Source organism: Canis aureus, chromosome 2, assembly GCF_053574225.1.
Source record: "Canis aureus isolate CA01 chromosome 2, VMU_Caureus_v.1.0, whole genome shotgun sequence".
Classification (NCBI taxonomy): Eukaryota; Metazoa; Chordata; class Mammalia; order Carnivora; family Canidae; genus Canis; species Canis aureus.
In genome coordinates, this window is record NC_135612.1 from 67,209,134 (window position 1) to 67,235,585 (window position 26,452).

At 39.1% G+C, this 26,452-nt stretch overlaps 1 protein-coding gene across 2 annotated transcripts in view; it reads right to left on the bottom strand.

Annotated features, from left to right (window-relative positions):
* LOC144301242 (uncharacterized) overlaps positions 1-26,452 on the bottom strand; it is a 417,552-nt gene that overhangs the window by 284,649 nt on the left and 106,451 nt on the right. Inside the window, exon 6 of one of the 2 annotated variants that reach the window (XR_013368046.1) lies at positions 25,784-25,821. The exons of the other annotated variant lie outside the window; for it this stretch is intronic. The gene's annotated coding sequence lies outside the window, so the exon portion shown is untranslated. Of the gene's footprint in view, positions 1-25,783; positions 25,822-26,452 lie in introns of those variants that run through there. 2 annotated transcript variants of the gene reach the window in all.

A 26,452-nucleotide genomic window follows, 5' to 3' on the forward strand; every position in this document is an offset into this window, starting at 1 on the left:
TGGCCTTTACTACACAAAAAAAAATGTTAAACTACCTACTGACTTGCCAAAAATGATTGGCAGTGAGTAAAAGGGTCAGTGATGAGTGAGGTGAAATTGTAGAGAAAAAGGCAAAGATCAGACCACGCAAGGGCTTGCAGATGGTGATTAAAATGTCGGATATTGTAGTAACCACCACTGAAACCCAACTGAAGGATTTTAAGATGAGAATAGCATAACCACTTTGCATTTCTGGAGTATCACACACTACTGTGTAGAGAATAGAATCGAGGACAACAGAAGGAAATGTGAGAAAACCAGCCTGGAAGTCAGCCCCACAATCCAGGCAAACATTGGTGGTGGTTTGGACTAGAGTAACATCAGTGGATCCAAACAGAAGAGAGCTAACTCAAAACTATTTGGGGACATGAATTAATAGGACTGAGCGTTGCACTTAATGTGAACCATGAGAAAAAGGAGGTATCCAGAATAACTCCCAGGTTTCAAATATGAGCAACTGGTCGCTTACTGAGCTGGAGAAGCCTGGGAGAGAGGCATATTTAGGGAAAACCATGGCTTCTGTCTTAACATATTTAGTTTAAAATGCCTGGGAGATTTTCAAGTAGAACTGCTGATATGGCATCGAAATGTGAGACTGGACAAGAAAGAGGCTGGAAGAGGGATGATTTCTGATGCATAGTGAGGAGTGTGGAGAGGGAAGAGAAAGGGCCTAGAGATGCTACCAAGAATGTTTCAACATACAGATATCAGGAGGAAGAGAATAAGCCATCAAAAAGGACTGTAAAGGAGCTGGCAAGAACATCTGGATGATTTGCAGTCACAGAAGCCCCAACAGAACTATTTGTTGGACTCTGCACTATGGTGATCATTCGGTGAACTTGGAAAAGGCAGTTTTCAGGGAGTGGTCAGTAGAAGGAGAGGCGATGGAAGCCATGCTAGAACGGGTCGAGAAGCTCTCCAGAAGGGAATAGGTAAAAGCAGCTTCTATATGCATGCCTTTCAAGAATACTGAATATGGAGTGGACAAGAACATTGAATGGGAACTCAAGGGCAACTTGAAGGTCAAGAGATACTTGAAGACTCCCTAGAAGGATCCAAAAATAAACAACAAATTGAAAGATTAGCAAAGAGCAGAAACAAACAGTAGAGTGAAAACAACAGAAGGAGATAAATCTAGGCACAAGGTCTGGAGCAGATTGGGAAGACTTGCCTGTGATCAGAGGAGCAATAAGCTCAGTTACAGGAGAGGATGGGACCAGATGGAGGACTGTATGGGCCTATTTCCAGGGGAGTGGGGAGTAATAGCCTCTCAACACCCTTCACAGCTGCCCCACTCCAATCAGTCCTGCACTATCAAGTCTGGAACCTTTGTTCCCATTACACATATTAAAAAAAAAAAAAAAAAAAAAAAACGAGGCTCAGATTAGTTCAAGTGATCTGCTTATAATCTTGTAAGATATTACTGGCAGAACCAGGATTCAAACCGAAGTCTTGGGTCTCTCAACATTCCCACCCTCCCTCCTGCCTTCCTCTCTCTCTTTCTCTCTTTCTCTCTCTCTCTCAATCTCTGTGTGTGTCTCTCCCTCTCTCTGTCTCTCTCTTTCTCTTTCAGTCTCCTTTCTTTCTTCCTGCTCTCTTTCTTGCTGCTTCTTTTTTTGAATGCCAGTCAGGTCCTTGCACAAAATCAATCTTGGAGTTAGTGTACTGAAACCCTTAGGCACATTTTCCTCAGCCTGGATTTTACATGCTATCAAAGGACAGATTCACCGGCAGATTAAAGCTGTTTGAAGCCTTCTCTGAGTTTTATGCCTCAGTTGTTTGGAGTTAGGGACCTCTCGAGTTCTGGGATTTTAAAATATGCTTTCTTTTTTTCTTTTCAATTTTGTTGACAATTTCCATTAGAGCCCTGTTATCCCTCTGGATAGCTCCAATATAACTGCTTTGGAGGTTAAAGAATGCATTTGCCAAGGTTGGAAGCAGACTGGAGCCTCTTGAGTTCAATGTTTCACCTTAAATTCCAAACTTGTTCATAGTTCAAATTTATTTACACATGGCATCAAAATCAAAACATTCTGTTTCTTTTTTAAAAAGGGTACTTCAAACGGCCTTAAGAAAAGAACATAAGCAGTGGACATTAAATAATTCATCCAAATAGGTCTCATGAAGTAAATGTGTAAATGAATAAGAATCACATAGGCTACATTTTACTTGAAATGCACCAGAAAATAAATAAAAGGCTTAAAAGCTGGTCTGAAATTTCATAAACCCTAAACACACCGAGTTCCAACTACCTCATTAGTATAAAATAATACATTAGTCCAATTCATTTTGGGTGCTCAAGTGGAAACCTTTGGTGCAAATAAATTATTTGTATGAAAAGATGTCTGCTTCATTGCACTAAACGGTACTCTTGTGGCCCAAAGTGTTAATGATGCTCCCAGCCGCTTCTAATGACAAGCAGTAAAATCACACTGTTGTTTAAATAAAGACAGAGGGCTAATAGCAGTTATGGGGACAGCACAGCAGAGGGGAAGGAGCATGCGTGAATTTGAAGTCAGATGTGCGTTCCAGTTCTGGATCTGCCACACTCTAGCTGTGTGACTTTGAGCACATTATCTGACCTCAATAAATTCTCTGTTTGTTTGTTTTCTAAATAAGGATAATAAAAACAAGAAAAGGCTCGCTCGCTCTCTCTCAGATTTGTTATAAGGGTAAATTCCATGAAAGTGGCCAGCATGGCAATTAGCATCCAGCAAGTCCTAGATGTTATTTCCTTTGAATCCTTAGCTTCTCAGTACCCACTCTGGTGTTGCCGCTCAATCAACATGGGACTCCTAGTTGATCTGCAGAGTGGAGCAGCTGGCTCTGTAAGGCAATGCATCCCATCATCTACCTTTTGCCTGTGCCCCCATTTCCTCCCTCAACTGCCTAGATTTGAAGAAAGAGTCTTACACACCATGGAGAGAACTCAGCATTACACTGTCTTCTCTCTTGTTTTTACAAACAAGCAAACTTGGTCCCAAATAAAGGAAGTAACTAGCTCAATGTCTTTTAGCATAACTGCTTAGCCTTCCATTTCTCTGACTAAATACAAGATGAAAGAAATGCATTGTGAAATACATAGTGTCCTCTATAATTTAGGCAAGTTCACCGGGACAGACCAGAGAATTGTTAGGAGCTCAATTGGTAGAAAACAGCCAATATCCGATCATCCTTCAGTGCTTATTAAATTCTCTCCAGCACAAACCAGTGCTGGAACTGTTGTACAGAGGTGCTTAAGATAAACATGGTCAGGAGATGTGGTAAATATCTAATTCACTAAATTATATATATATGATGCAGGAAAGTCAACATGACCTACCTGAAGAACCAAATTAGAAGGCTACTGTAAATTGCATGTACTAGTTTTCTCCAAAAAGAAAGAAGTCATTTTAATCATCAATTAAATAAACATTTATGCATACTTAGTTCTGTACAGGGTATTATAGAAGAATAAAAGAAAAATAAAGTTCTATATTATTGCCAGTGACTACAAGGACTTTATGATTTGTTGAAAAGATAAAACACAGGCTTGCAAGCATGTTATCAGTGTAGTAGAGACTAAATAGATGGTCACTGAAGTGAACAGAAGGGGAGATTATCTGGGTTATGCCATCAACAAATTTTTTAGCAGCTTCAGTATGCAAGGTATTGTATTAAGGCTTGGAAATACAATGAATTAAAAAGCACTGCCTTTGTCTTCAAGTTAATGACACTGTGCTCTCTAGATGGCAAGTAAATAAACAATAAAGTACATCCATATAATGATAGGACTAGGCATAAGGTATTGTGGGAACACGGAAGAAGGGTACCTACCACTGACTAGCGACATAACAAAATCTTCATGGAAGTGGTGACATACCAAATACTGAACATTAATATTTTGAGAGCCCTCAGCTGGGAACAAGAGCCTTCTATATGCATGAGCCTCATGGGTAGGACACAGAGCTAAGAACAGAGTCAAATTCTTAGATGTGAAAAGTTGCTTTCCTAGGAAGAAAACTTTGAGGATTTGGCTGGCTGGTTGTGTTTGAGGGAATTTCACCAACTTGTCTTTTCATCTTTAGAGAAAAACTGAATTTCTGCAGAGCACAGACTTTACATGGTAAACCAGAGAGTGGGAAAGAACAAAGAGCAACAGACACAATTTCTTGCCCTAAAGAAGACAAAAGTCCGATTTTACTAATGTACCCACCAGTACCAGCACCATATCCTAATTAGTCTAATCAAATAGCATAGGACATTCCCTTGATTGCTAGGACAGATGGGGTGCTGTTTGGAGAGCAGTGCTTTCTAATGCAGGGTCTCATCTGAATGCTGGAGATGGACCTTTAGAACTTGAAAGAAGTAAAGGTCCTAGCCATTGTATCTGACCTGACCACTTAGCCCAAGACACTCTAGGCAGCCTGCTAGCTTTGCATCCAATCCAACAGAGAGAAAGCTCTGCTCACGCAACTAGAAAGACTTCCCCTCCTGGGTCTGAGGCTACAACAGCAGCCAGAACACAGTGGGGGCCCTGCCTTGCTGATCCTATGCTGGGGGAGGAGAAGGTAAAGAAGAGCAAGTCAAGAGAGACACTATGACTGGGAACCTTTGGATCCCTTGGGAATGGACTTTCCAAATTCAGGGCAAAGGGCTGTTAGGAGAGGTTCACCATGAAAGGCAGTCCTGTTGGAGGACAGCCCAGATTTTGGTCCAGAACTCCACATTTTGGACAAGCCTCTTAGTTGCTGTGTGATCTCAGACAAGTGTCCTACCAATTCTCTAAGCCCCAGTTCCTAATCTGCAAAAGCCACAGGGTTATTGTGGAGATTTGATGACACATGTGATCTCTCTTGGTGATTCAAGGCAGGCAATGAAAATATGCAGATTCAGTGCAAAGCCAGGTGACTGCCCAGCCTTTTCCTGGGCCTGAGTGCAAGCAGGTCAGATGCAATGACTAAGACTTTTCTTTCTTTCTAAAAGTCCTCCTCCAGTGTTCAGATAAGACACTGGACTAGGGAACACTGTCCTCACAGCAGTACCCGCCCATCCCACCAGGCCCCAGCCCCTTCTGTTGTCAGAACCAATAAACACAGCAGGCACCCTCTCAAGTATGCAAGCCAGGGAGACACTTGCTGCATGGTGAGATACTGCAATGCTGATTCCCACACCCACCTCAAGTCCTGCACATGACCTTGTTCCAGCACCTCCCACCTGATTCCAGGTGTCTTGTGCTCAGTAAGAGTGTGGTCTGCTCAGGCTCTAGCTGAGTACCTGGATGGCTGGATCCACCCAGCCCTGGAAGGGAAGATGTGCAATGGGGAGGGGCATGGGCTCTGATGCCAAATTCTGTCATGATCTAGAAATGAGTCTAGCAATGTAAGTCCTTTGTCCCTCTGTCCTTCACATTCCTGGAGGCTAGACATCCATAATCCAGATGTGGACAGGGCTGCCTTCCCAAGGGCTCTAAGAAGTATATCCTTCCCTATCTCTTCTAGTACCTAGTAGCTCCTGCTATTCCTTGGCTATGGCAGCATAAATAAAATCTTTACCTGTATATTTTCACATTACCTTTCTCCTGTGTGCCTTGCTGTGTCCTCTCTTCTTCTTATAAAAATACCAGTCATTATATTTAATATCTACCTGAAATTCATCTACAAACCTTAATTAAATATATTTGCAGAGACCTTATTTTCAAATAAGGCCAGATGTTGTGAGTTGTAAATGAAACAATGCACATAGGAGAGTGTTTAACGTAGCAGCATACAGAAAGCACTCAATCAATGTTAAGAATTAATAATAGTGTGCCTAGATATACCAGTCAGTCACATTCTGCCCTTGGGGAAGTCATATAACCTCTAATTTCCCCATTCTTCCATTTGGCAAAAAAGGAATACTAATGTTCAACAGTCCTGGGGCCCAAGGTTCTAGTCCAAGGGTCAGAAGAGCTTTTCTGTGAGATCCAGATAGCAAACATTTTTGGCTTCATGGGCTATGTAGTACCTGTTGAAATTACCTAACTCTGCCATTATAGTGGGAAAGCAGCCATAAATAATACATAAGTAAAAGAATATGGCTCTTCTCCAAAGCATCTTATTTACAAAAATGGACAGTAAGCTAGATTTGGCCCATGGACTAAGGTCATTTGCTCCTCTTCTAGTCTCTTTAGCCAGCCCTCCTAGGCCTTACTGGTTGGCCTTCAAAAAGGAAAAAAAAAAAAAAAAAGAAGAGAAGAGAGGAGGAGAGGAGAGGAGAGGAGAGGAGAGGAGAGGAGAGGAGAGGAGAGGAGAGGAGAGGAGAGGAGAGGAGAGGAGAGGAGAGGAGAGGAGAGGAGAAGAGAGATAAAAGCTCATCCATATTTGGAAACCCAATGGGTCAATACACAGAAAATTAAACTTCTCCTAAAGAAACTCAGATATGCTTTGGTTACCAAATGTATCTCTAGTAATAAATGTTGTCCTAAAGTCACTGTTTTATCTCCCACTGAGATCAAAAAATCTTGGAGAGGCAGTAAATCAGGTGGTTTGAGCTCTATTTTGAATCATTCCTCTACATAACCCTCACTAGCTATACAACCATGTGAAAGTATTTGATGTCCCCAAGACCATGTTTTCTTACCTATAAAATGGGTATAAGAAAAACATCTCCCTCACAGGGAACAGATAAAGCCCCTTGACACCAAGACTGACCAGGAGAAAATACTCAGTCCAGGTCAGGTAGTATCATGATTAGGATTACCACTCCTGACTATTAATAGTGCCAAGCACCAGGCCTACAGAATCTTTGCCGTTTAAGTGGTATCTTTACATTTCTTCCCCAATCTCCTGCCTGCAAAATTCTCCCAGGAATCACCATAGGTGTGTCATCACCTCTGCCAATTATATTGAATTTGCACATCCTTCCCAGTCCCCCACTACAATGAGGTCAGCTCATTTGGGATTTAGTAGTGTCTTAGGCAAACATTTTCTCCTCAGTACCTACCAACTTCCTAAATCAAAATATGAATAAGCTGAGGTCTTCTAACCCAAAGTTTATGATCACTGCCCCCTGTTTACAATTCATTTTCTTGGAGTCAGTTCTGCATAGTTACTGCTTTTTGATCAAATTACTAGCACAGGGATAATAACACTTACCCAGCAATTTTTATCTCCAAAGCAATGTAAAGGCCTTCAAGTCCATCTGTCTATTCAGTGAATTTTCCATCCTTAATAAAAACAAGTTTCAGGCACTGACTTCAAATGCTGATGCAGGTAAACCCGCCTTCTGGGGACCAGGTGCACCATATGCATATTAATGTGCAAACACCGGAACTGGGAGGCAGGGAAGAGGCTTCAAAGGCACAGGATGTGAAGCCAGAAGATAAAGATTGTCTTTAGAGAATTCTGACTTTGGACAAGTCATTTAACCTCAGTGTCTCAGTTGCCCGGTATGTGAAAATGGGGATAATAAATATGCCTCCCCCATGTCACAGTTTGTTGCAAAAAATAAGGGAAAAAATGGCTGTGGAAATGATTTATAATATGATGTGGATGGTATGCATTCATCATTACTTCCCAAAAGGGATCATTTTATCCACATTTGGGTCCCCTATGAGTAAAGCTAGCGGTTTGCCTCTTGCACTTCTCAAACAGAATGTTTCAAAGGTCCCTTCTGTTCCAAAGAAAAAGGGGAAGAGAAAAAAAGGGAGGGGTGGAGAGAAACTGTTGTGCATTCATTGAGGAGTCTTGCTAGCTGGTGAAGCATTTACTCAGTTTCACACAGTATCCTAAGAGTATTTACCTAATCCTCAGAGCATCCTAGGTACAATAGGTGGTATTAGGAGTTCCATTTTACAGATTTGACAACCGAGGCATGGATGTGTTTCAAGTCTTGTCCATGTTTACTAAGACCAGAAGGGGCTATTTTCTTAACCAACAGGTTTCCGTATCAGTCCAGAAGCCCCCTGAGACACTGTGCAAGGAGTCCATGAGATCAGAAATATTATCATAACAAGACCAAAGCACTGTTTGCCTTTTCAACTCTCATTCCTTCACAAGTACAATGGGGTTTTCTGGAATCTTCATCTCCATGTCCTATGATTTCACAACAGAGTGAATGCAGAAATACTTAGGAAAACCATGCTGTCTCCTATTAAACCAGGAGAGATTTGAAAGATGTAAATGATGTAATTCTTTTGTTATATTTTGTCTTGGAAAATACAGTTATTTTTTAAGATTTATTTATTTATTCATAAGAGACACAGATTGAGAGCAGAGGCAGAGACATAGGCAGAGGGAGAAGCAGGCTCCTCGCAGGGAGCCCGATGCAGGACTCGATCCTGGATCCGGGGATCACGACCTGAGCCAAAGGCAGGCACCCAACCACTGATCCACCCAGGTGTCCCAATATAATTATTTTTAATATAAAATGTGATTTATTTCAACATGCAATGCATTTTAGTGTCATTTTTAGTGAATTAATAAATGCATATTTATTATGCATATTAATACACAGTGTTTATACATTAATACACAGTATTAATTCTCAGTTTTAATTTTTAATATGATATCAGTTACTATAACAAATGGAAACAAAAGCTCTTACGAGTCCTCAATCCTTTTTAAGGGTATAAAGTGGCCCTGACATCTAAATCTTCAAGAACTACTGCTCTTAGCTAGACACAGTATCTCTCTTAATCCTCCACAAAAGCTGTATTGTTATTTCTCATTTTTTGATGTAGAAATTGAAGTTTGGAGAGGTTAGGTAAGTTGTTCAAGGTCACATAACTCACAATAAAAATTTCCAAGAAACAAGAGTTCAACAGCTTTACAGTGACTCAAATTCTTATCTTTTCCAATTTACTGTGACTCTCCCTTCTTTATATGCTACCAGACACTCCAGCTGGTATAAAACTCTGTAGCTCAACTGCCTCTATGTTCATAAAAGACCACAAAACCTAAAAGGTTCAAAAAAGTCTTGTAATTGTCTTCCACATCTCTACTGGTTTCAGGTCTGGATAGTATTAGATATTGTACACATTCTCCCTCCTCCATCTCACCAAATTTCCTTTAACATGAAGATCAAATGCCATTCTGATCATGAACCTGACATATTGCCACTACAAAGCATGGACAACTCTGTTTGTCTCTTTTTCCACTTTTACTCCCTGCTATCAGAGCTCCAAGTGGTTTAGGAGACCAAAAAAGATTTCTCATTGGTTTAAACCAATCATGGTAATTCTATTCAACTTGAGAAGTGGTTAGTATAGAAGAGGTTATGTGACCTCATGCTGGCCAATAACATGGAAAACCACTGGGTTGAATTTCCAGAAACCAGTAATTCAGGGGGGAAAAAATAGATTTGAAGCATGGTGTTTTTCCTACTTAGAATAAAACTGTGATGTCTAGAGGTTTGCAGCTTTCTTGAAAAAATGAGGTTTTCAAGTATAAGAAAGACAACTAAAAGAATCATAATAATCTTAACATTATTGAGGGCAGCCCCGGGGGTGCAGCGGTTTGGCGCCGCCTGCAGGCCTGGGTGTGATCTTGGAGACCCAAGATCGAGTCCCACATCCGGCTCCCTGCGTGGAGCCTGCTTCTCCCTCTGCCTGTGTCTCTGCCTCTCTCTCTCTCTCTCTCTCTCTCTCTCTCTCTCTCTCTCTCTCTCTGTGTCTATGAATAAATAAAATCTTTTAAAAAAATCTTAACATTATTGAGCTGTTGAATTAGAACCAGCTGTTAATTACCTGAAGATATTTTATGTGGTAAATAAACCTTTATTTAGTTAATCTACACTTAGTTCATTATTCTGTTACGTGAAGCCAAACATGCTATCAACTGAAAGAGAGACTTTCATCAAATTTCAGAAATATTTCATCAAATTTCAGAAATATGTCTCTACACAAGAATCCCTTTGCCATTAAAAGTAGATCCAGAAATGACATAGACAAGTCATTTGGGATATGCAGACAAGTATGTTAAAATAGTATGTATGGATGTATTGATGTATTTTTTTCAAGAGTTTATAAGAAAATATGAAAAAGATGAGAAAATAAATTGGAGAAATAAGAGAGAAGCAAGAGGACTTTCTAGACCTGAAAAATACAATATCTGAAATAAAAACTTCACTGCATGGGATTAACAGTAGAAAAAAATGCACATGATCTGAAAACAGCAATTAAAACTACCCGAACTTAAGCTCAAAGAGAAAAATGACAGTAAATAACTAACAGAGCTATAGTAAATGAGGGACAATATCAAGTAGTTTAATATAAATGCAGCTGAAGTCTGAGAAAAGGAGGGAAGCAGAAAAGAATGTTTACAGAAATAATGACTGAATTTTATTTAAATATGATGAAAACTATAAACACACAGTCAAAAAGTTAAACAAGCACCAAGCAAAATAAAAACAAAGAAATCTGTACTGAAACCCATCACAAATTGCTACAACCCACTGATAAAGAGAAAAATCTTAAAAGAAACCATAAGTAAAAATGACACACTATATTCAGAAACAAAGATAAGAGTGACGGCAGATTTCATATCACAAACAATGCAAGACAGAGGACAATAAAACATCTTTAAAGTGCTGAAAGGGAAAAAAAATGTCATTCTATATCCAGTGAAAACATCTTTCAAAAGTGAAGAGTAATTTAAAATGTTTTCAGATAAGCAAAAACTAAAAGAATTTATTGTGAGGATATCTCTGCTACAAGAAATGTTAAAGGAAGTTCTTTAGACAAAAAGAAAATGATACCATATGGAAACTTGGATCTACTCAAAATAATTCAGAACAGTTTAAATGATAACTATCTGTGTAAAGGAAGAAAGTTTTTCCTCATGTTTTAACCTGTTAAAAAGAAGTCATTTAAAGAAAAAGTAAGCACAATGCATCATAGAGTTGATAATATATAAAGGTAAATTCTATTACCACCAAAATATAAGGCCTGATGGAGAATAGAAGTAGACTGTTTTTTAAGAGTATTACATCATAAAAGTAAAAGAATACAAAATGATATAAAATGCAAACACTAATAAGGAAACTGTGTGATTCAGAATGCCTGTCTGGCTCAGTCAGTAGAACATGTGACTCTTAATCTTGGGGTCATGACTTTGAGCCTCAGGTTGGATGTGGAGCCTACTTTTAAAAAAATAAGTAAAATATTTTTAAAAGAAGAAGAAAAGAAGACTGAGTGACTCTACTAACAGAAAAAATAGACTTTAAGATGAGGAATATTGTCAGTGAGTGATAAAGACAAACATCTCATAATAACCAAAGATTCAATATGACAAGAAGAACTATCAATCCTAAATGTTGAGATTCATAGAACTAAAAGGAAAATGAACATATTCACAGTTACAGTGGAGTTTTCAACACTCTTCTAGACTTGATAGTTAAATTAGACTAGACAGAATAAGGTCATAGAAGATGTAAACAATATTTACCTCCAACTAAATCCGTGGTTGTAGAAAAAAAACTGATAAAACTAAAGGAAGAAATAGACAATTAAACAATGCGCCATTTTCAATAATGGATATAGCAAATATCCAAATCAATAAGGAAATCGAAGACTTCGCTAACTCTAACCATATATAACAGACATTTATAGAATGTTCCACCCAACAACAGCAGAATATACATTCTTCTCAAGTGTACAATAAAATATTCTCCAGAATAGACCATAGTCAATCCATAAAATAAGCCTCAATAAATCTAACAGAATTGAAATTATGCGAAGTATTGCTTTTCTACCACAATGGAATGAAATTGAAAATCGATCACAGAAAGAAACTTGAGAAATTCAAAAATATGTAGAAATTAATCAAGACACTCCTAAATAACCAATGGATCAAAGAAGAAATCACAAGGAATATTAGAAAATACTTTGAGATTACTGTAAACAAAAACACAACATACACAAATTTATGGGATTCAGCTAAAATAGTGCTTAGAGAACAATTATAGACATAAATGGTTTTTTTAAACAGAAATATTTCAAATAAATAAATCAACTTTTCATTGTGAGAAACAAACAACAAAAAAGAACAATCTGAAACAAAAGCAAACAAGGAAAGAAAACAGTTTCAAATAGAGACTCAAATTACTAATATCAGGAATGAAAGATGGGACATTACTATCTACCTTACAGAAAGGAAAGAGATCATACTATAAATAACTTTATCAATGAAGTATCAAAGATGGAATGGACAAAATCCTAGATAGATTCAAATGACTGAAACTGACTCAAGAAGAAATAGAAAATATGGGGATCCCTGGGGGACTCAGCGGTTAAGCGCCTGCCTTTGGCCCATGGCATGATCCTGGAGTCCCAGGATCAAGTCCCACGTCAGGCTCCCTGCATGGAGCCTGCTTCTCCCTCTGCCTGTGTCTCTGCCTCTCTCTTTCTCTCTGTGTCTCTCATGAATAAATAAATTTTAAAATTTTTTAAAAAGAAGAAATGGAAAATATTGATAGATCCACAATAAATTAAGATACTAAATTAATTGTTTAAAAACGTACTACCAAAAAAAATAAATAAATCTTTCGGGATGGCTGAGTGGCTCAGTGGTTGAGCGTCTGCTCAGAACATGTTCCCAGGTCCAGGGATCGAGTACCGCAGTGGGCTCCCCACTAAGGAGCCTGCTTCTCCCTCTGTCTGTGTCTCTGCCTCTCTCTCTCTGTCTCTCCTGAATAAATAAACTTTTTAAAACTTGGGCCCCATTGGCTTTATTAATGAATTCTACAAATGTTTAAAGATGAATTAACATCAATCTTCAATCTTTCATAAACCCTTCCAAAAAGTAGAAGAAAAAGACATTTCCTAGCTTATTCTATGAGTTCATTTTTATCCTAATACCAAAACTGAATAACATCACAAGAATATAAAACTATGAACTAATGTCCCTTATGAATATAGATGAAAAATAATTTTAAAAATACTAATAATCTGAATCCAGTAACATATAAAAAGGATTATACATCATGAATTATCCCAGAAATACAGAGTTGGTTTGAAATATGAAAATCAGTCAATGTGGGATCCCTAGGTGGCTCGGCGGTTTAGCGCCTTCCTTTGGCTCAGGGTGTGATGCTGGAGTCCCAGGATGGAGTCCTACATCGGGCTCCCTGCATGGAGCCTGCTTCTCCCTCTGCCTATGTCTCTGCCTCTCTCTCTCTCTCTCATAAATAAATAAAATCTTTTTTAAAAATCAATGTTAAAAAAAAAAATCAATGTAATACATTATATTAATAAGATCAATACCCACGTGATCATCTCAATAGGGAAAAAACAAAAAACATTTGACCGAATCCAAAATTCTTTCATGATTTAAGAATAAACAAATAAAACAAACTGGAACTAGAAGGAAATGCCCTTAACCTGATAAGGGTATATACAAAAATCCCACAACTAACATGACACATAGTAGTGAGAGACAAAGATTTTCCCCTGAGAGTAGAACACAAAGATGTCCATTCCTGCCACTTTCAATATTGTACTGGAGGTTGTAGGCAGAGCAATTAGACACAAATAAAAAACAAAGGTACACATATTGGAAAAGAAGAAGTGAAATTATGTTTATTCACAGATGATTTGATTGTACATACAGAAAATCCTAAGGAATCCCCCTAAAAATCGAATGAACAAGTAGGCTCAGCAAGTTTGCCTGACATAGAGACATTTATTTAACAAGGCATATGACACATAGAAATATTGCCTAACCTTATCCAACTTCATCATGCCTTTTCATCTTCATCGTAAGATGGAAATAACCTTGCCTGCTTCCCTGGTTTAGATGGATTCAACAAGACAATATATAGAAAAGTCTAATTCAGTGCCTGACACCTAATACACACTCAAAAATGTTAGTTCTTTCTTTCCTTTATCATTTAGCTATTTTGCTACTTAAACTAGTGGCTAATAACAATAATTCAATGAAGTACAAATGTCCTAGGACAGTTGGATCAACTGACATTCATACATCAGCATAAAATAAGCTAATCTAAAATAGTCTACTAATATATGAGCTAAGCTCAGCCAGAATAGAAGTGGATATTACTTTGGTAGTCCTGGCTTCTGTCCCCTGCTCATGCCTTCATGGTGCTCACCACATTCCGTTTCTGGAATAAATCCTACCTAAGGATTAAATGCCCTCAGTCCTTCTGGTATAGTAGAATAAGGTCAAGGGAAAGAGACAAACATGAGAATATGGAGGAAGGTTTAGACTTCCTGACTGCTTCTCACTAAATTACACTCACTACACTCTATTCCCCAAGAGAAGAATATGACTTCTTCCTGCCACTCTACCCCTCTTCCCTCATAAAAAAAAGAAGGAAGGAAGGAAGGAAGGAAGGAAGGAAGGAAGGAAGGAAGGAAGGAAGGAAGGAAGGAGAGAGAGAGAGAAGAAAGAAAGAGAAAGAAAGAAAGAAAGAAAGAAAGAAAGAAAGAAAGAAAGAAAGAAAGAAAGAACTAGAAAGAAAGAAAGAACTAGAAAGAGAAAATCTAATTTTTAAAGAGAAAGTTCTATGGCATGGACCAAAAAGAATATGGAATTTCAAGCTTACATGAAAGGTGCCAGAAAACTGGAAGAAGACATTGATGAGGAAAGACAGAATTATACATATAACTATCACTGACCTATTTCCTATGGTTTCTCCCAGTGTGGCCAGACCCAAGATGCTCTCATGTTTTCTTCACTCATTTATACCCAGGGTCATGCAGGACAAGAGGTGGGAAAGGGATAGGAAGGTACAAAGCGTATCATTTGTGCTGGCTCCTAGTCAAAGACTTACATTCGAGGAATACACAACCCCATTGACCTCATATGGTCCAGTCTAGCTCATAGAAGTGTTTGGGACCAAAGACCCAACTAATAATGATTGTGTCTTTTACTGAGCCACCCCTTATTATGGGAAAATTTTAGGGGCTCCTAGTGGCTCAGTTGGTTAAGAGTCCAACTCTTGATTTTGGCTCAGGTCATGATCTCAGGGTCATAGAATCTAGCTTCATGTTGGGCTCCACGTTCAGCAGGGAATCTGTTGGCAATTCTCTCCCTCTCCCTCTGCTTTTCTCCCTATTCCCACTCTCTGTATAAAATAAATAAATCTGAAGAAGAAGAAGAAGAAGAAGAAGAAGAAGAAGAAGAAGAAGAAGATGACGACAGAGAAATTTACACAGAGACGTACGCAAAAGGAGAACACCACGTATAGATGAAGCCACAGATGAGGATATGCATCCCACAAGGCAAAAATTATCAGCAAAACACCAATAGGTAGGGGAGAGGCATGGAACAGATACTCACAGCCCTCAGGAAGAATCAACTCTGCTGACACTCTGATCTTGGACTCCCAGCCTCCAGAGCTGTGAAGTACTAAATTTCTGTTGTTTAAGCGTCCCAGTAGGTGGTATTTTGTTATGGCAGTCCTGGCAAACTAATGTATCCCTTCTGATAGGCAATGGGACAAGGACTCAGGAGTTCAGGACCTTTGCTGGGTCTTCTGTGGGAGGTCTATAAACCAAAACATCCCTGTTCAGCATTAGTAATGGTGACCAGGAGCCTCTTCCTCTCCTTCTTGGCTCTGCCTCAGGAGAATGGTTAGCATAATTTTCTGAGCTACCTTATTCTGATCCTTTAAATTAGGCCAGCCTTCCCAGATCCCAGTCCCAAGAAGTATACTCTACTCTAAGAGTACTACAGACTTCAGTAGTTCATGTCCTGAGCTTCACATTCCCACACTGACCCTTCCACATTCCAGCTGTGTGACTTGGAGCAGGTACCTTAACCCCTCTCTGCCACTGTTTCCAGGATGGTAAAACATGCTTCATGGGGTTGTCTTTTTTTTTTTTTTTTTTTTTTTTTTTCATGGGGTTGTCTTGACACACAACCACACAACCACAGTGTCTGGTACCTAGCTAGTTTGTTTAACACATGCCTCATGGGACAGCTACTGTTACATACAATTGCCCCAGACTCTTTCCACTTGCTCTTATGTCCCCTATCCCAGAATGTGGCTCAATATCTAAGTTTTGGAAAAATCCATGGCCTGCTTTCCTGATTTTGATTTTTGGCTTTCCACACTGTCCTTTTCTGCTGTTCTTTCTGAGGTTTGGTTTTCTTCTATAGGCCAGGCCCAAATTCTAAACTCCTCCTCCTGGGCCTCCCCAGGGTCTTTCTAAAGCTCTAAGGGAGAGACACAGATAATGCAGCTATACCCCCAAAACCTAGTCTGGAAAGCCCTAATCATAGTGGAAAATGCCTTGAGGAATGTTACATAAGTGTTGTCTGTGGAGGTGGACCCAGAAAATGAAAAGATGAATAGGTGCACAAGCTAGTAGGTTTGTAGCAAATTGAATATATAATCAATTTCACTACTCAGTCTAAGGTTCAAAACTTCTAATGCTGGTCAGAACAAAACAAGCGTGGGAGCAAGGTGTTCCAACTGTCATGCTTTGGCAAGCACAATGCAGAGATATAATTGTGCATCCAGCATGTTTTGATGAGTCTCATGCCCCACCACCTTCAAGCACACGAGGGGCCTTGTCAGAACAGATAACCAACTGACTCCCACAGACAGGGCTGCATGAGTCACCTTGTAGAAATCAAGACCCCAGCTGCTGAGATGAACAATGTCAAAATTGAGAGTTTGCTGGAGACTATTTTGTGCACAAAAGAGTGAATTTCAGCTGGCTTCTGCTCTGATTATTCAGAGTAGCAAACCCAGTGCCCTGCATGAGCCTGCCTACAGCAGCAATTCCCAGCCAGGGAAGACTTTGCCTCCTAGGGGATGTTTAGAATGCCTGGAAACAGTTTTGATTGTCACAATTGGGAGAAGCAGTACTGCCTGCATCTAGTGGGTAGAGGCCAGGGAGGCTGCTAAACACCCCACATTGCATAGAAGAGCCCTGCACAACAAAGAATTATCCAACTGAAAATATCAAAAGTACCTCAGTTGAGAAGCCCTGTCCTAGAAGGAAAGACCAGCATTATTTCAATGGCTTGTATACATGGCTCCTGACTGCCCACAGTCTGGCTCCAATCTGGTTGGAGTCTTATTATCAATGTTTGCAATAGGTTGAAAGAATGAATGTCTGAGTTCAAATCAAACTGCCCCGTAAGGTTAAGCAAGATACTTCACCCTGGGTGCTTCTGTTTCCTCATCTATTAAATGGGGATATTAATAAAATTTGCCACCTAGAGTTGTTTAAGGACTAATTGAACTACGTAAAAGAATCTGTGCAACGTGTTCAAATAAACATTCACTAAGTAAATGAATGAAGAATGAATATCCTCAAATCATAGCACTGACATGTAAGGGCAGCCAGCCCAAGTAAGTCAACATTCAATTCAAGGCTAGGCTCCCTGCACCCCAACTCTGTAGCAGTCCAGACTTTAGGACATCCGCAAGAAGGGTGGTGTTTGTTAAGTTTGTGTGACCCCTACTTTCTGTGCCTCACTCCCCTTCTCTGTGCCTTGGTTTCTCACATGTAAAGCAAGGGAATTAATTTAAAAGGTGATAGCTTCCCTCTCCAGATCTGTGATTCATGCCCAGTATACACCAAGTGACTTTGACCTAGACCAGCCACCACAGAGGGCAAGGGAGGTCTTAGGGTTGAGCAGACAAATCCAAATACAGAAGCCAGGTGTGGGGACAGTGGATACGCTGGTGGGTAGAGAGAAAGAGGAGGCCTCATGGCATCATATCCATAACCTTCAAAATACTTGCCAACGTTGCAATTTTAGTGCTATTTAGCTCATTTTTGTCTCTTGCATTAGATTATAAGTTCTATGAGGACAGGTGCCATAAATTATTTGCTCACCAGGGCAAATATTTGCTCCTCTATGTCAACGGTGCTCAAACTTTTCAGCCTCAGGGCCCCTCTACTCTTAAAAATTATTGAGGACCCCAAAGATCTCTTGTTGATCCCGGTTACAGCTATAGATCAGAGTTTCTTCATGGAGGACCATTTGGCGATGTCTGGAGACAGTTGTGGTTGTCACAGCTTGTGGGAAGGAGCAGGAGTGATATTGGTATCCTGTGGGTAAAGGCCAGAGATGCTGCTAAAATCTCACACTGCACAAGGTCAGTGCAAGGTCAGCCCTCATGATGAAGAATTTTCAGCCTAAAATGTCAATAGTACCAAGATTGAAAAATCTTGCCATAGATCTTAACCATATTAGAAAATAAAACTGAGAGAATCTTAAATATTTATTAATTCATTTAAAATAATAATAAATCCATCATATGTTACCATAAATACATTTTTTAAACAAGTGTATTTTTTCAAATAGAATATTAGTGTGAAGAATGCATTGCATTATTTTGTAAATTTCTTTATTGTCTGGCTTAATAGAAGACAGCTGAATTTCCGTATAAAAAAAAAAAAAAAAAAAAGAATCTGTGCAAAGTGCTTCATTAAGTATCAAGCACCTAAGAAGCAGTGTTAACTATGATTTTTCTTAATCACAGCTTTATTTATTGTTATTTTTGAGGACACTCTTTTTGCCCTGCCATTGGATGAGAAGCCCTCTCCCTTCTACTGTCCCACCTGTGTTCATTTTTGTCCTCTCTCAAAGTTAAGTTCAAATGTTGGTTCCTCTAGGAAACCGTCCCAGACCTGCATGTAGGGATCAATCAGTCCCTGCTCTGAGCTTCTCAGCATGTCATTTACTCCTGTGTCCACCCTAATTACTCACCAGTCCACTTATGCTCCTGCACGGAAGGGAACACATCCTACCACCCTGCCTGCCCTGGCTCATGCCACAGTGAATAGCCTTCAAATTAATGTCAGGCTGCCTTTATCACCATTGTTAGCATTTGTTATGTCCCTTACCAGCTTAGGAGCACTTCCTTACTCTTTTGGTTTGCTGCATGAATAATGAACCCTACAACGTGCTAAGATCATCTCTGGTGGTGAATGTCTCTTGGGCATGAGCATGAGTCCACGGTTTGTAAGACTTTCTATGAGTGGGACTAGGAGTGGAGAAGGTAGAGTTCCAGTATAGATACTCTGGTGAGATGGAAAGAAGATTTCTTCCCACTGCATATCTAGGGGACAAAAATGATGGTCATTGCTATGACCACTAAGATCTCTATTGATCAGGCATTGCACAGACCTTTTCCATGAACTGTCTCCCTGATAGATCCCATGAGGGAGGTATTAGAATGATCCCTATTGTTGTAATTACTTGACCAATGTCATCTCACAAGTATGACTGCCCAGGTAGATCTAGCTTCCTCAATATCTATGTTTTAAAGACCGTGATTTACTGTTCCTCAAACACAAGTCAATTGGCATCACTCAAAGGACAGTAGAAAAATCAGAGAGGAGGACAAACCAGACTCTCAACTCTGGGAAGCAAACTGAGGGTTGCTGAAGGGGAGGTGGAGGGGATGGAGTAACTGGGTGATAGGCATTAAGGAGGACAGCTGATGGGATGAACACTGGGTGTTAAATGTTGGCAAGTTGAATTAAAATAAAACTTTAAAAAAAATACAAAAGCAAAATGTGATTTCAAGTTAGTAACCTTCTTTAGACCCACAGTGCCAGTTAGAAATGCTAGTTGAAGCATTTTCTAAGCTTTTTGTTTCCCTAAGAGCAGAAACTGTTCTTCAAAAGAAAACTTAAAAACAAGTCTGTTTTGCAGAATACATAACACAGAACTGTTGTAGTTTGAAAGAGATGGGGAGATCTCTGGAGCCATGCCCATCTGCCACCCCGCTTCTGCTCCCAGTGCCCTTAAAAGAGTTCTGAGGAGCCAGCCAATTCCACCTTTACATTTTTCAGATGTGGAAACAGAGACTCAGGAAGAGGAAATTGTTTGCTACAAGTAACACTGCTCAAAAATTATTTATATATTTTGATGCCTCATTTGTGACAACTAGACTTTCTTACTGAGAAGTGCAGAAGTATAAAATAAAGCTCAAAAAATCACAAAGGATTACTATGTCTCATCCAATATGATGCCTTCAGTTACAAGATGCATCCAAATTTGAGATGTTAAAAGTTCTGGAGCTCAGAGGCATGGATCATAAGAATCTGGTATATCAGACTTGCTGGCCTAATTCTGTGCCTACTGCAGACCCACTTCCTGTGACTGCTGATGCAATTTCACATCAGCCACCTGTGGGCTATCATGTACTAGTGAACAATAGAGAGACAGACAGACAGAACTTGGCCACTTAGAAGCAGAGGGCAGGAAGAGAAAGGGGGGCAGGCTGGCTGATGCCCCCTCCCCAGTGTGGAGGAATTTATATGGAGAAGTTTTTCCCTGGCCATAGTCTCCAGCTGGTCCCCATCTGTCCACCAGGTGATTTGGGCTCTGACCAGTCTGTTCTCAGTCCCCTTGCCAGGTAGAAACATGCAGAAGGGCTGGGAGATCCAGCCCCACTAAAGCCCAGAGCTGGAGGCTCTAAACTTAGATGTTATTATGCCCTGTCTACTCTCCCAACTCATCTCTATACAATTCACAACAAAATAGGATTTTTCAGAATGACACTAAAATTGCATTAATGCTGAAAAAAAAAAAACAATTCTGGACCTCAGGATCAATGAAATGTGGTATATATGTCAAGAGAATGTTTATTCTTCTGAATTTTGGTGGAAGACACTTCTAATGGGTTCTTTCTGTCCTTCAGCACTCTAAGTTCTAAGACATGAGTTCTGATATTAATTCCTATTTCTAAAGCACGAATCTCTTTTACTTATTCTGTCCCTGCAGAAAGAAGAAGGAATTTACTATGTATCCTTAGATGAAGTAGTTTCTGAGACAAAGAATTAAGCTTGTTTTTCAAACTCCTTTACTGAGGCATAATTGATAAGCAAAAAAACTGTGCATAATTATTGTACACAATTTGATGAATTTGGACCCATGAAGCCATCATCACAGTTAAGGTAACAGACATATCCATCACATCCAAAGGTTTACTTATACCCTTTGCTTTTTGTACTTGTTTTTGTTTTTGTGGTAAGAACATTTACATGAGCTCTACCCTTTTAAAATATTTTTAAGTGCTCAAGACAATATTGCTATCTATAAGCACTTATTCATCTTGCATAACCAAACACTTATACCTGTTAATTAGCAAATCCTCATTTTCCTCTAACCCAGTCCTTGCCAACCACAATTCTATTCTTGATTTCTATTAGTTTCACTATGTTAGATACTTCCTGTAAGTAGAATAATAGAGTATTTGTCCTTCCGTGATGACTGATTTATTTCACTTAGCCTAATGTCCTTAGGTTTATTCATGTTGTCACAAATGGCAGGAATTCCTTCTTTTTAAAGTCTAAATAATATTTCATTATATGTATATACCATATATATTGTACCATATACGTACAACTCCATATATGTGTATTTTCTTTATCATCTTTGGATGGATATTGAATTATTTCCATATCTTGGTTACCATGAAAAATAATGCAGCAATGAACATGAGTACAAACATCTCTTTAAGATCCTGATTTCAATTATATAGGCTATATATATATCCAGAAGTGCGATTGATGGACCATAGAGTATTTCTATTCTTAATTTTTTTTATTTATTCATGAGAGACAAACAAAGAGAGAGAGAGATTGAGAGAGAGAGAGAGAGAGAGAGAGGCAGAGACACAGGCAGAGGGAGAAGCAGGTTCCGTGCAGGGAGCCTGATGCAGGATTTGATCCTGGGACTCCAGGATCACACCCTGGGCCAAAGGCAGGTGCTAAACCACTGAGCCACCCAGGGTTCCCCACTATTCTTAATTTTTTGAGGAACCCCCATACTGTTTTCCATTGTGGCTGCATTATTTTACATTCCTACTAAAGGATGGGGATTTTGAATAGAAAAAGAAGTCAAAATTCCCTCCTGGCCAACCTAACAGTGTCCCAACCACATTGTTTTAACTAAAAGTTCTTAAATTTTAAAAATGAGAGATCCTAAAAATCTAAAGCAAATGAAACAAGCAAAGTTAATTGTGTTTGGAGTTAGTCACTTAACCATTCAGAAAAAAGAATTTTTTTAACGGACTTTTAGAATACATCCCTTTTTGATACATCCCTCTGAAGACAAAAACAACAACTAGAAAGGAAGTCTTTTCAGTAATTATATTGTTAGTAGTAATATTGATATTGTTGTTTCGAAACTATAAGATCTCAGCCAAGTGTTAGAGATTTTCTTTGCCTAGATTTCCATACATAAAAACCATGTATGAAAAACCATGAAGGTGGTCTCATGCGTTGGGGAAAGACAGTGGATGCTCTGAATCCTACTACATTTGGCTGAGGCCAGTTAATTACTCAAAAGCAAGTATACATTATCACAGTAATATTAATTTTCTACTGAAGAAAATGGACTTATCTCCAATTACAAAAGAATCTATCCACTCACATGACGGGGACTTTAAGAAATGTAACCTTCTAAGAAATGTAACCTTGATTTTACTATAAGGTGACAATGTGTCCTGGTTTGCCTGGTACTTTCTTGTTTTAAGCTGGAAATTCCAAGTCCTCAGTCCTGGGCAAACTGGGACCAAAGGTCACCCTCGTAGGCAAACAATTCATTCACCTTTTCCCTGGTCTGGTTTCCTTTTTAAAGCCCTCTATATTAGCTAGTAACAGTTCTGGACATGCCTTCTAGAAAAGATGGTACCATACTTCTTCTACCCACCATACTTCTCTCTTGATAGAAGAGGAGGCAAACAGTTGGGGATGGGTAGGATGAGGATGTTCAGTCATCCCACTGTAGGCCTCTTCCCTAGCACTTTATGTTTTCACTGCTCTTAAAGTCCCACTTGCCTTCCCCAAAGTGCCATATCTCCAAGGCACCATTTTACTGACTATATGGAAGGGAAGAGAAGATAGTGGACAATTCCCAAAACAACTTGAGTGGATAACTGAGACAAAGTATGAGGATCGTGTCATAAATTCCCAGAAGCGAAACGAACTAGGGGTGGTGGAAGGGGAGGTGGGCGGGAGGTGGGGGTGACTGGGTGACGGGCACTGAGGTGGGCACTTGATGGGATGAGCACTGGGTGTTATTCTATATGTTGGCAAATTGAACACCAATAAAAAATAAATTTATAAAAAAAAAAGGAAAAAGAAAAAGTCAATTCCAAAGTGCAAATAAATAAATAAATAAATTCCCAGAAGCTTAGGATTTGCATGTGAGTAACTGTCTTGAAGTGGGGCAAGATCAAGATCTAGGATGATGGTGGGGTGGAAAAACAAAACAAGAGAAATGTCATTCTGTAACAAAGAAAAAATTAAAGTCAGACAGTTCATTCAATGAAGGCCTCCACCTATAAGGCCTGGATCAAGATGTGACCAGCTGGTGGAGCCAAGATTGGCAGAAAGGAGTGAGGGTTTTTAAGGAGGAGCCTAGGGAGCAGACTATGGAGAAATTCCATGAAAAGAGTAGGGCCACCACTGCTTTTTCTTTGGGTTTAAGATACTTATTAGGGAGAAGTATAAACATATACAAGAACAGAGAGAACAATATAATAAAACCCCATGTATCCATTTCCAGTTTTCAACAATTATCAATTCATGGTGAATTTTATTTTACTTATCCTTCCCTACCCCCTAACACCAGATAATTCCAAAGCATTTCAAGTATATAGATTTCAAATTTCAAAGTATAGACGCTATACTATTTCATCTATAAATATTTCAGTATATAACTCTCAAATAGAAGACCTTTTCTCAAAGTGTATTTACAATCCCATTATCATGTCTAAAAATGTGACACTAACTCCATCCTAGCATCAAATATCCAGTCTGCTCAGAGTTCTTCCACTTCCTTATTACATCGATTAATATGTCTCTTAATTTCTTTTTTATCATTGTGCTTCGTCTACCTCTTTTGTTTTCCCTTTCAATGTTATTGAAGTTATGTATCATTTGACCTTTACCAGTAAAGTTTCCCACATTCTAGATTTCGCTGAGTTTCAAGATTGTGGTGGTATTTAATATATTCCTCTATCTTCTGCATTTCCTGGAGACCATTAGTTAAATGTAGAGGTTTGATCGTCTTCAAGTTCAATTTTTAGTCATTTTTTATGGTATGATGAAGTTCCGTCAGGAGGCATCTACTATGTATATCTACGTGTATATGACTGTATTTTGAGGTGTATTTAGTTCTATGGAGGTAAAGGGAATAAGGTTAAGTGCTATATGTTTCTCTTGATTTTCCTTTATTAATTTTCTCAATAATTAATGCAGTGTCTAGAATCTTCTAAAAGTAACCAGTGACTTTCTTGTATGTTTAAAATATTGTTATGAGCTCTTGTGTTTTTTTTATATATTTGATGTATTTAATTATATTGCAGCTATTATTCCTTTTGAATGTTTACATTTTTTTCCATCTTCAGCTGTTGAAAGCAACTTCATATTGCTCCTGAGTCATTTTAACATGATTCCAAGGGCCTATGATAGCTTCCTTGCTTTCTGGCATGACAAGATATCTCACACTCATCCTATACATCCCCTGTCTCAGACCAGTAGTCATGTATTTCTCCAAGAAAACTCAGTTCTTTTGTGAGAAATGTTATTCGGATACTAAAATTAGGATGAAGGTCTGCATTGCTACTGGATTGGTCATTATTTCTAGATTTTTTTTCAATGGACAGAACTAACTCATTTTTTCTTTTTATGAGAAAACATATCGGTGGTTTGTCTTACTTGTATCTTATCTTTCTAATAAGGAGAATCTCAGTTCCTGATGACATTGAAATCATTACTTATATTACATATTTAAGTATATATTTGTGTATGTGCATACACCCATATATCTTTATATGGCACAAAAGGGACATGAGCAGGGTCCCCATTCTCATGAAAGAGGGCAGTGGGACAACATGGGTAGGGGTACTTAAAGTGGAGAAGTTGGAAGAGGACAAGGAAAGAAGGAAAAGACAAAGACCATTAGGAGTGAAGGGGACTTCACATGGAATAATAATCTCTGATGGCAAAATTGTAGGGTCTTATGCATAAAAGGTAAATATGTTTATATACCAATAGACAACTCCCTGAGAGTAAGACATTCTGATATCACATTCCTTGGCCATCCTCCACAACAATAAACTCCTATATAGCACACCATATACCACGCATTGTTCTAAGTAATGACTATGTAAACCCATTGAATCTCACTACATCACCAAAAGATATACATTATCACTATTATCATCATCTTATAAAAGAAAACTAAACTACAAAGAGATTAAACCACTTGTCTGGGATCCCTGGGTGGCGCAGCGGTTTGGCGCCTGCCTTTGGCCCAGGGCGTGATCCTGGAGACCCGGGGTGGAATCCCACGTCAGGCTCCCAGTGCATGGAGCCTGCTTCTCTTTCTCTCTCTCTCTCTCTCTCTCTCTCTCTCTCTCTGTGACTATCATAAATAAATAAAAATTTAAAAAAAACACTTGTCTAAGGTGAAATTGCTAGTGAATAGCAGAGCCAAGACCCAATCTGGATATTTGGACCTTAGAGTACCATCATGATACCATATGCCTCTCAAGATAGAGTTTTAAAGAATGACACACAAACACATGCAAATATTCATACACACATATGCTGATACATGATTTGAAAGATTAACATTAGCAAACCCAAAATTATAAACAACGCATTATATAATGAGTTTTGGAAACCTGTGAGATTTTTACACACATAGCACCACTCATAGGGGTAGAAGACCAGGAGATGATTGGAATTGAAACTTTCTCTTTCTAGGTAAGTAAACGATCAACAGATGATTAGATGGATGGATAGATAGATTCTTTCTTTCTTTCTCTTTCTTTCTTTCTTTCTTTCTTTCTTTCTTTCTTTCTTTCTTCATTCTGTAAATAAAGATACTGAGAGTTAGGGAGGTTAAGTAAGTAACTTCCCAAAGTCTCTCACCCATAAAGCTATGAATTATAATTATTTCAAAAAGCTTGTATTGTCTCTACTTTGAGGAACCCAGAAGTGTTGGATGGATAGTCTTAAATGTGAGATCCAGGCTGTCTGCTCTCAAAATTCAGCACTAGCATTATCCAAGAGGCTCCCTTTCTGAAGAGAGAATTCAATCCAACTTTCCCCTAAAATGAACTAGAAATAGTCCATTTTAGTACTAAGTACTTAGTACTAATAGTACTAGGCTGTCTTAGCATAATGGGTGAGAAGAGGAAGTCCCTAATGCAAGGCAGAGCAGGTGCAGGAAGCCATCCACCTCCTCCCTGCATCCCAGAGGGCCAATCATCACAGCCTCGGTACCAGGAGGACCAGGAAGCAGGGCCTACAGCTGGGAAGCCCTTATGCCAAGAATGTATAAACCCAGAATGGAAGCTGGAGGGAGAAAGAAGGCAGGCTTAGCACATCAGTTCTCTGACTTGCTCCCTGTTGGAGTTGGAGCTGAGGAGAGCAGACGCAAAAACAGTACCAGCTGGTGTGTTTCCTGGCAGGGACACCAGCCGCAGACTTGCCTGCCCC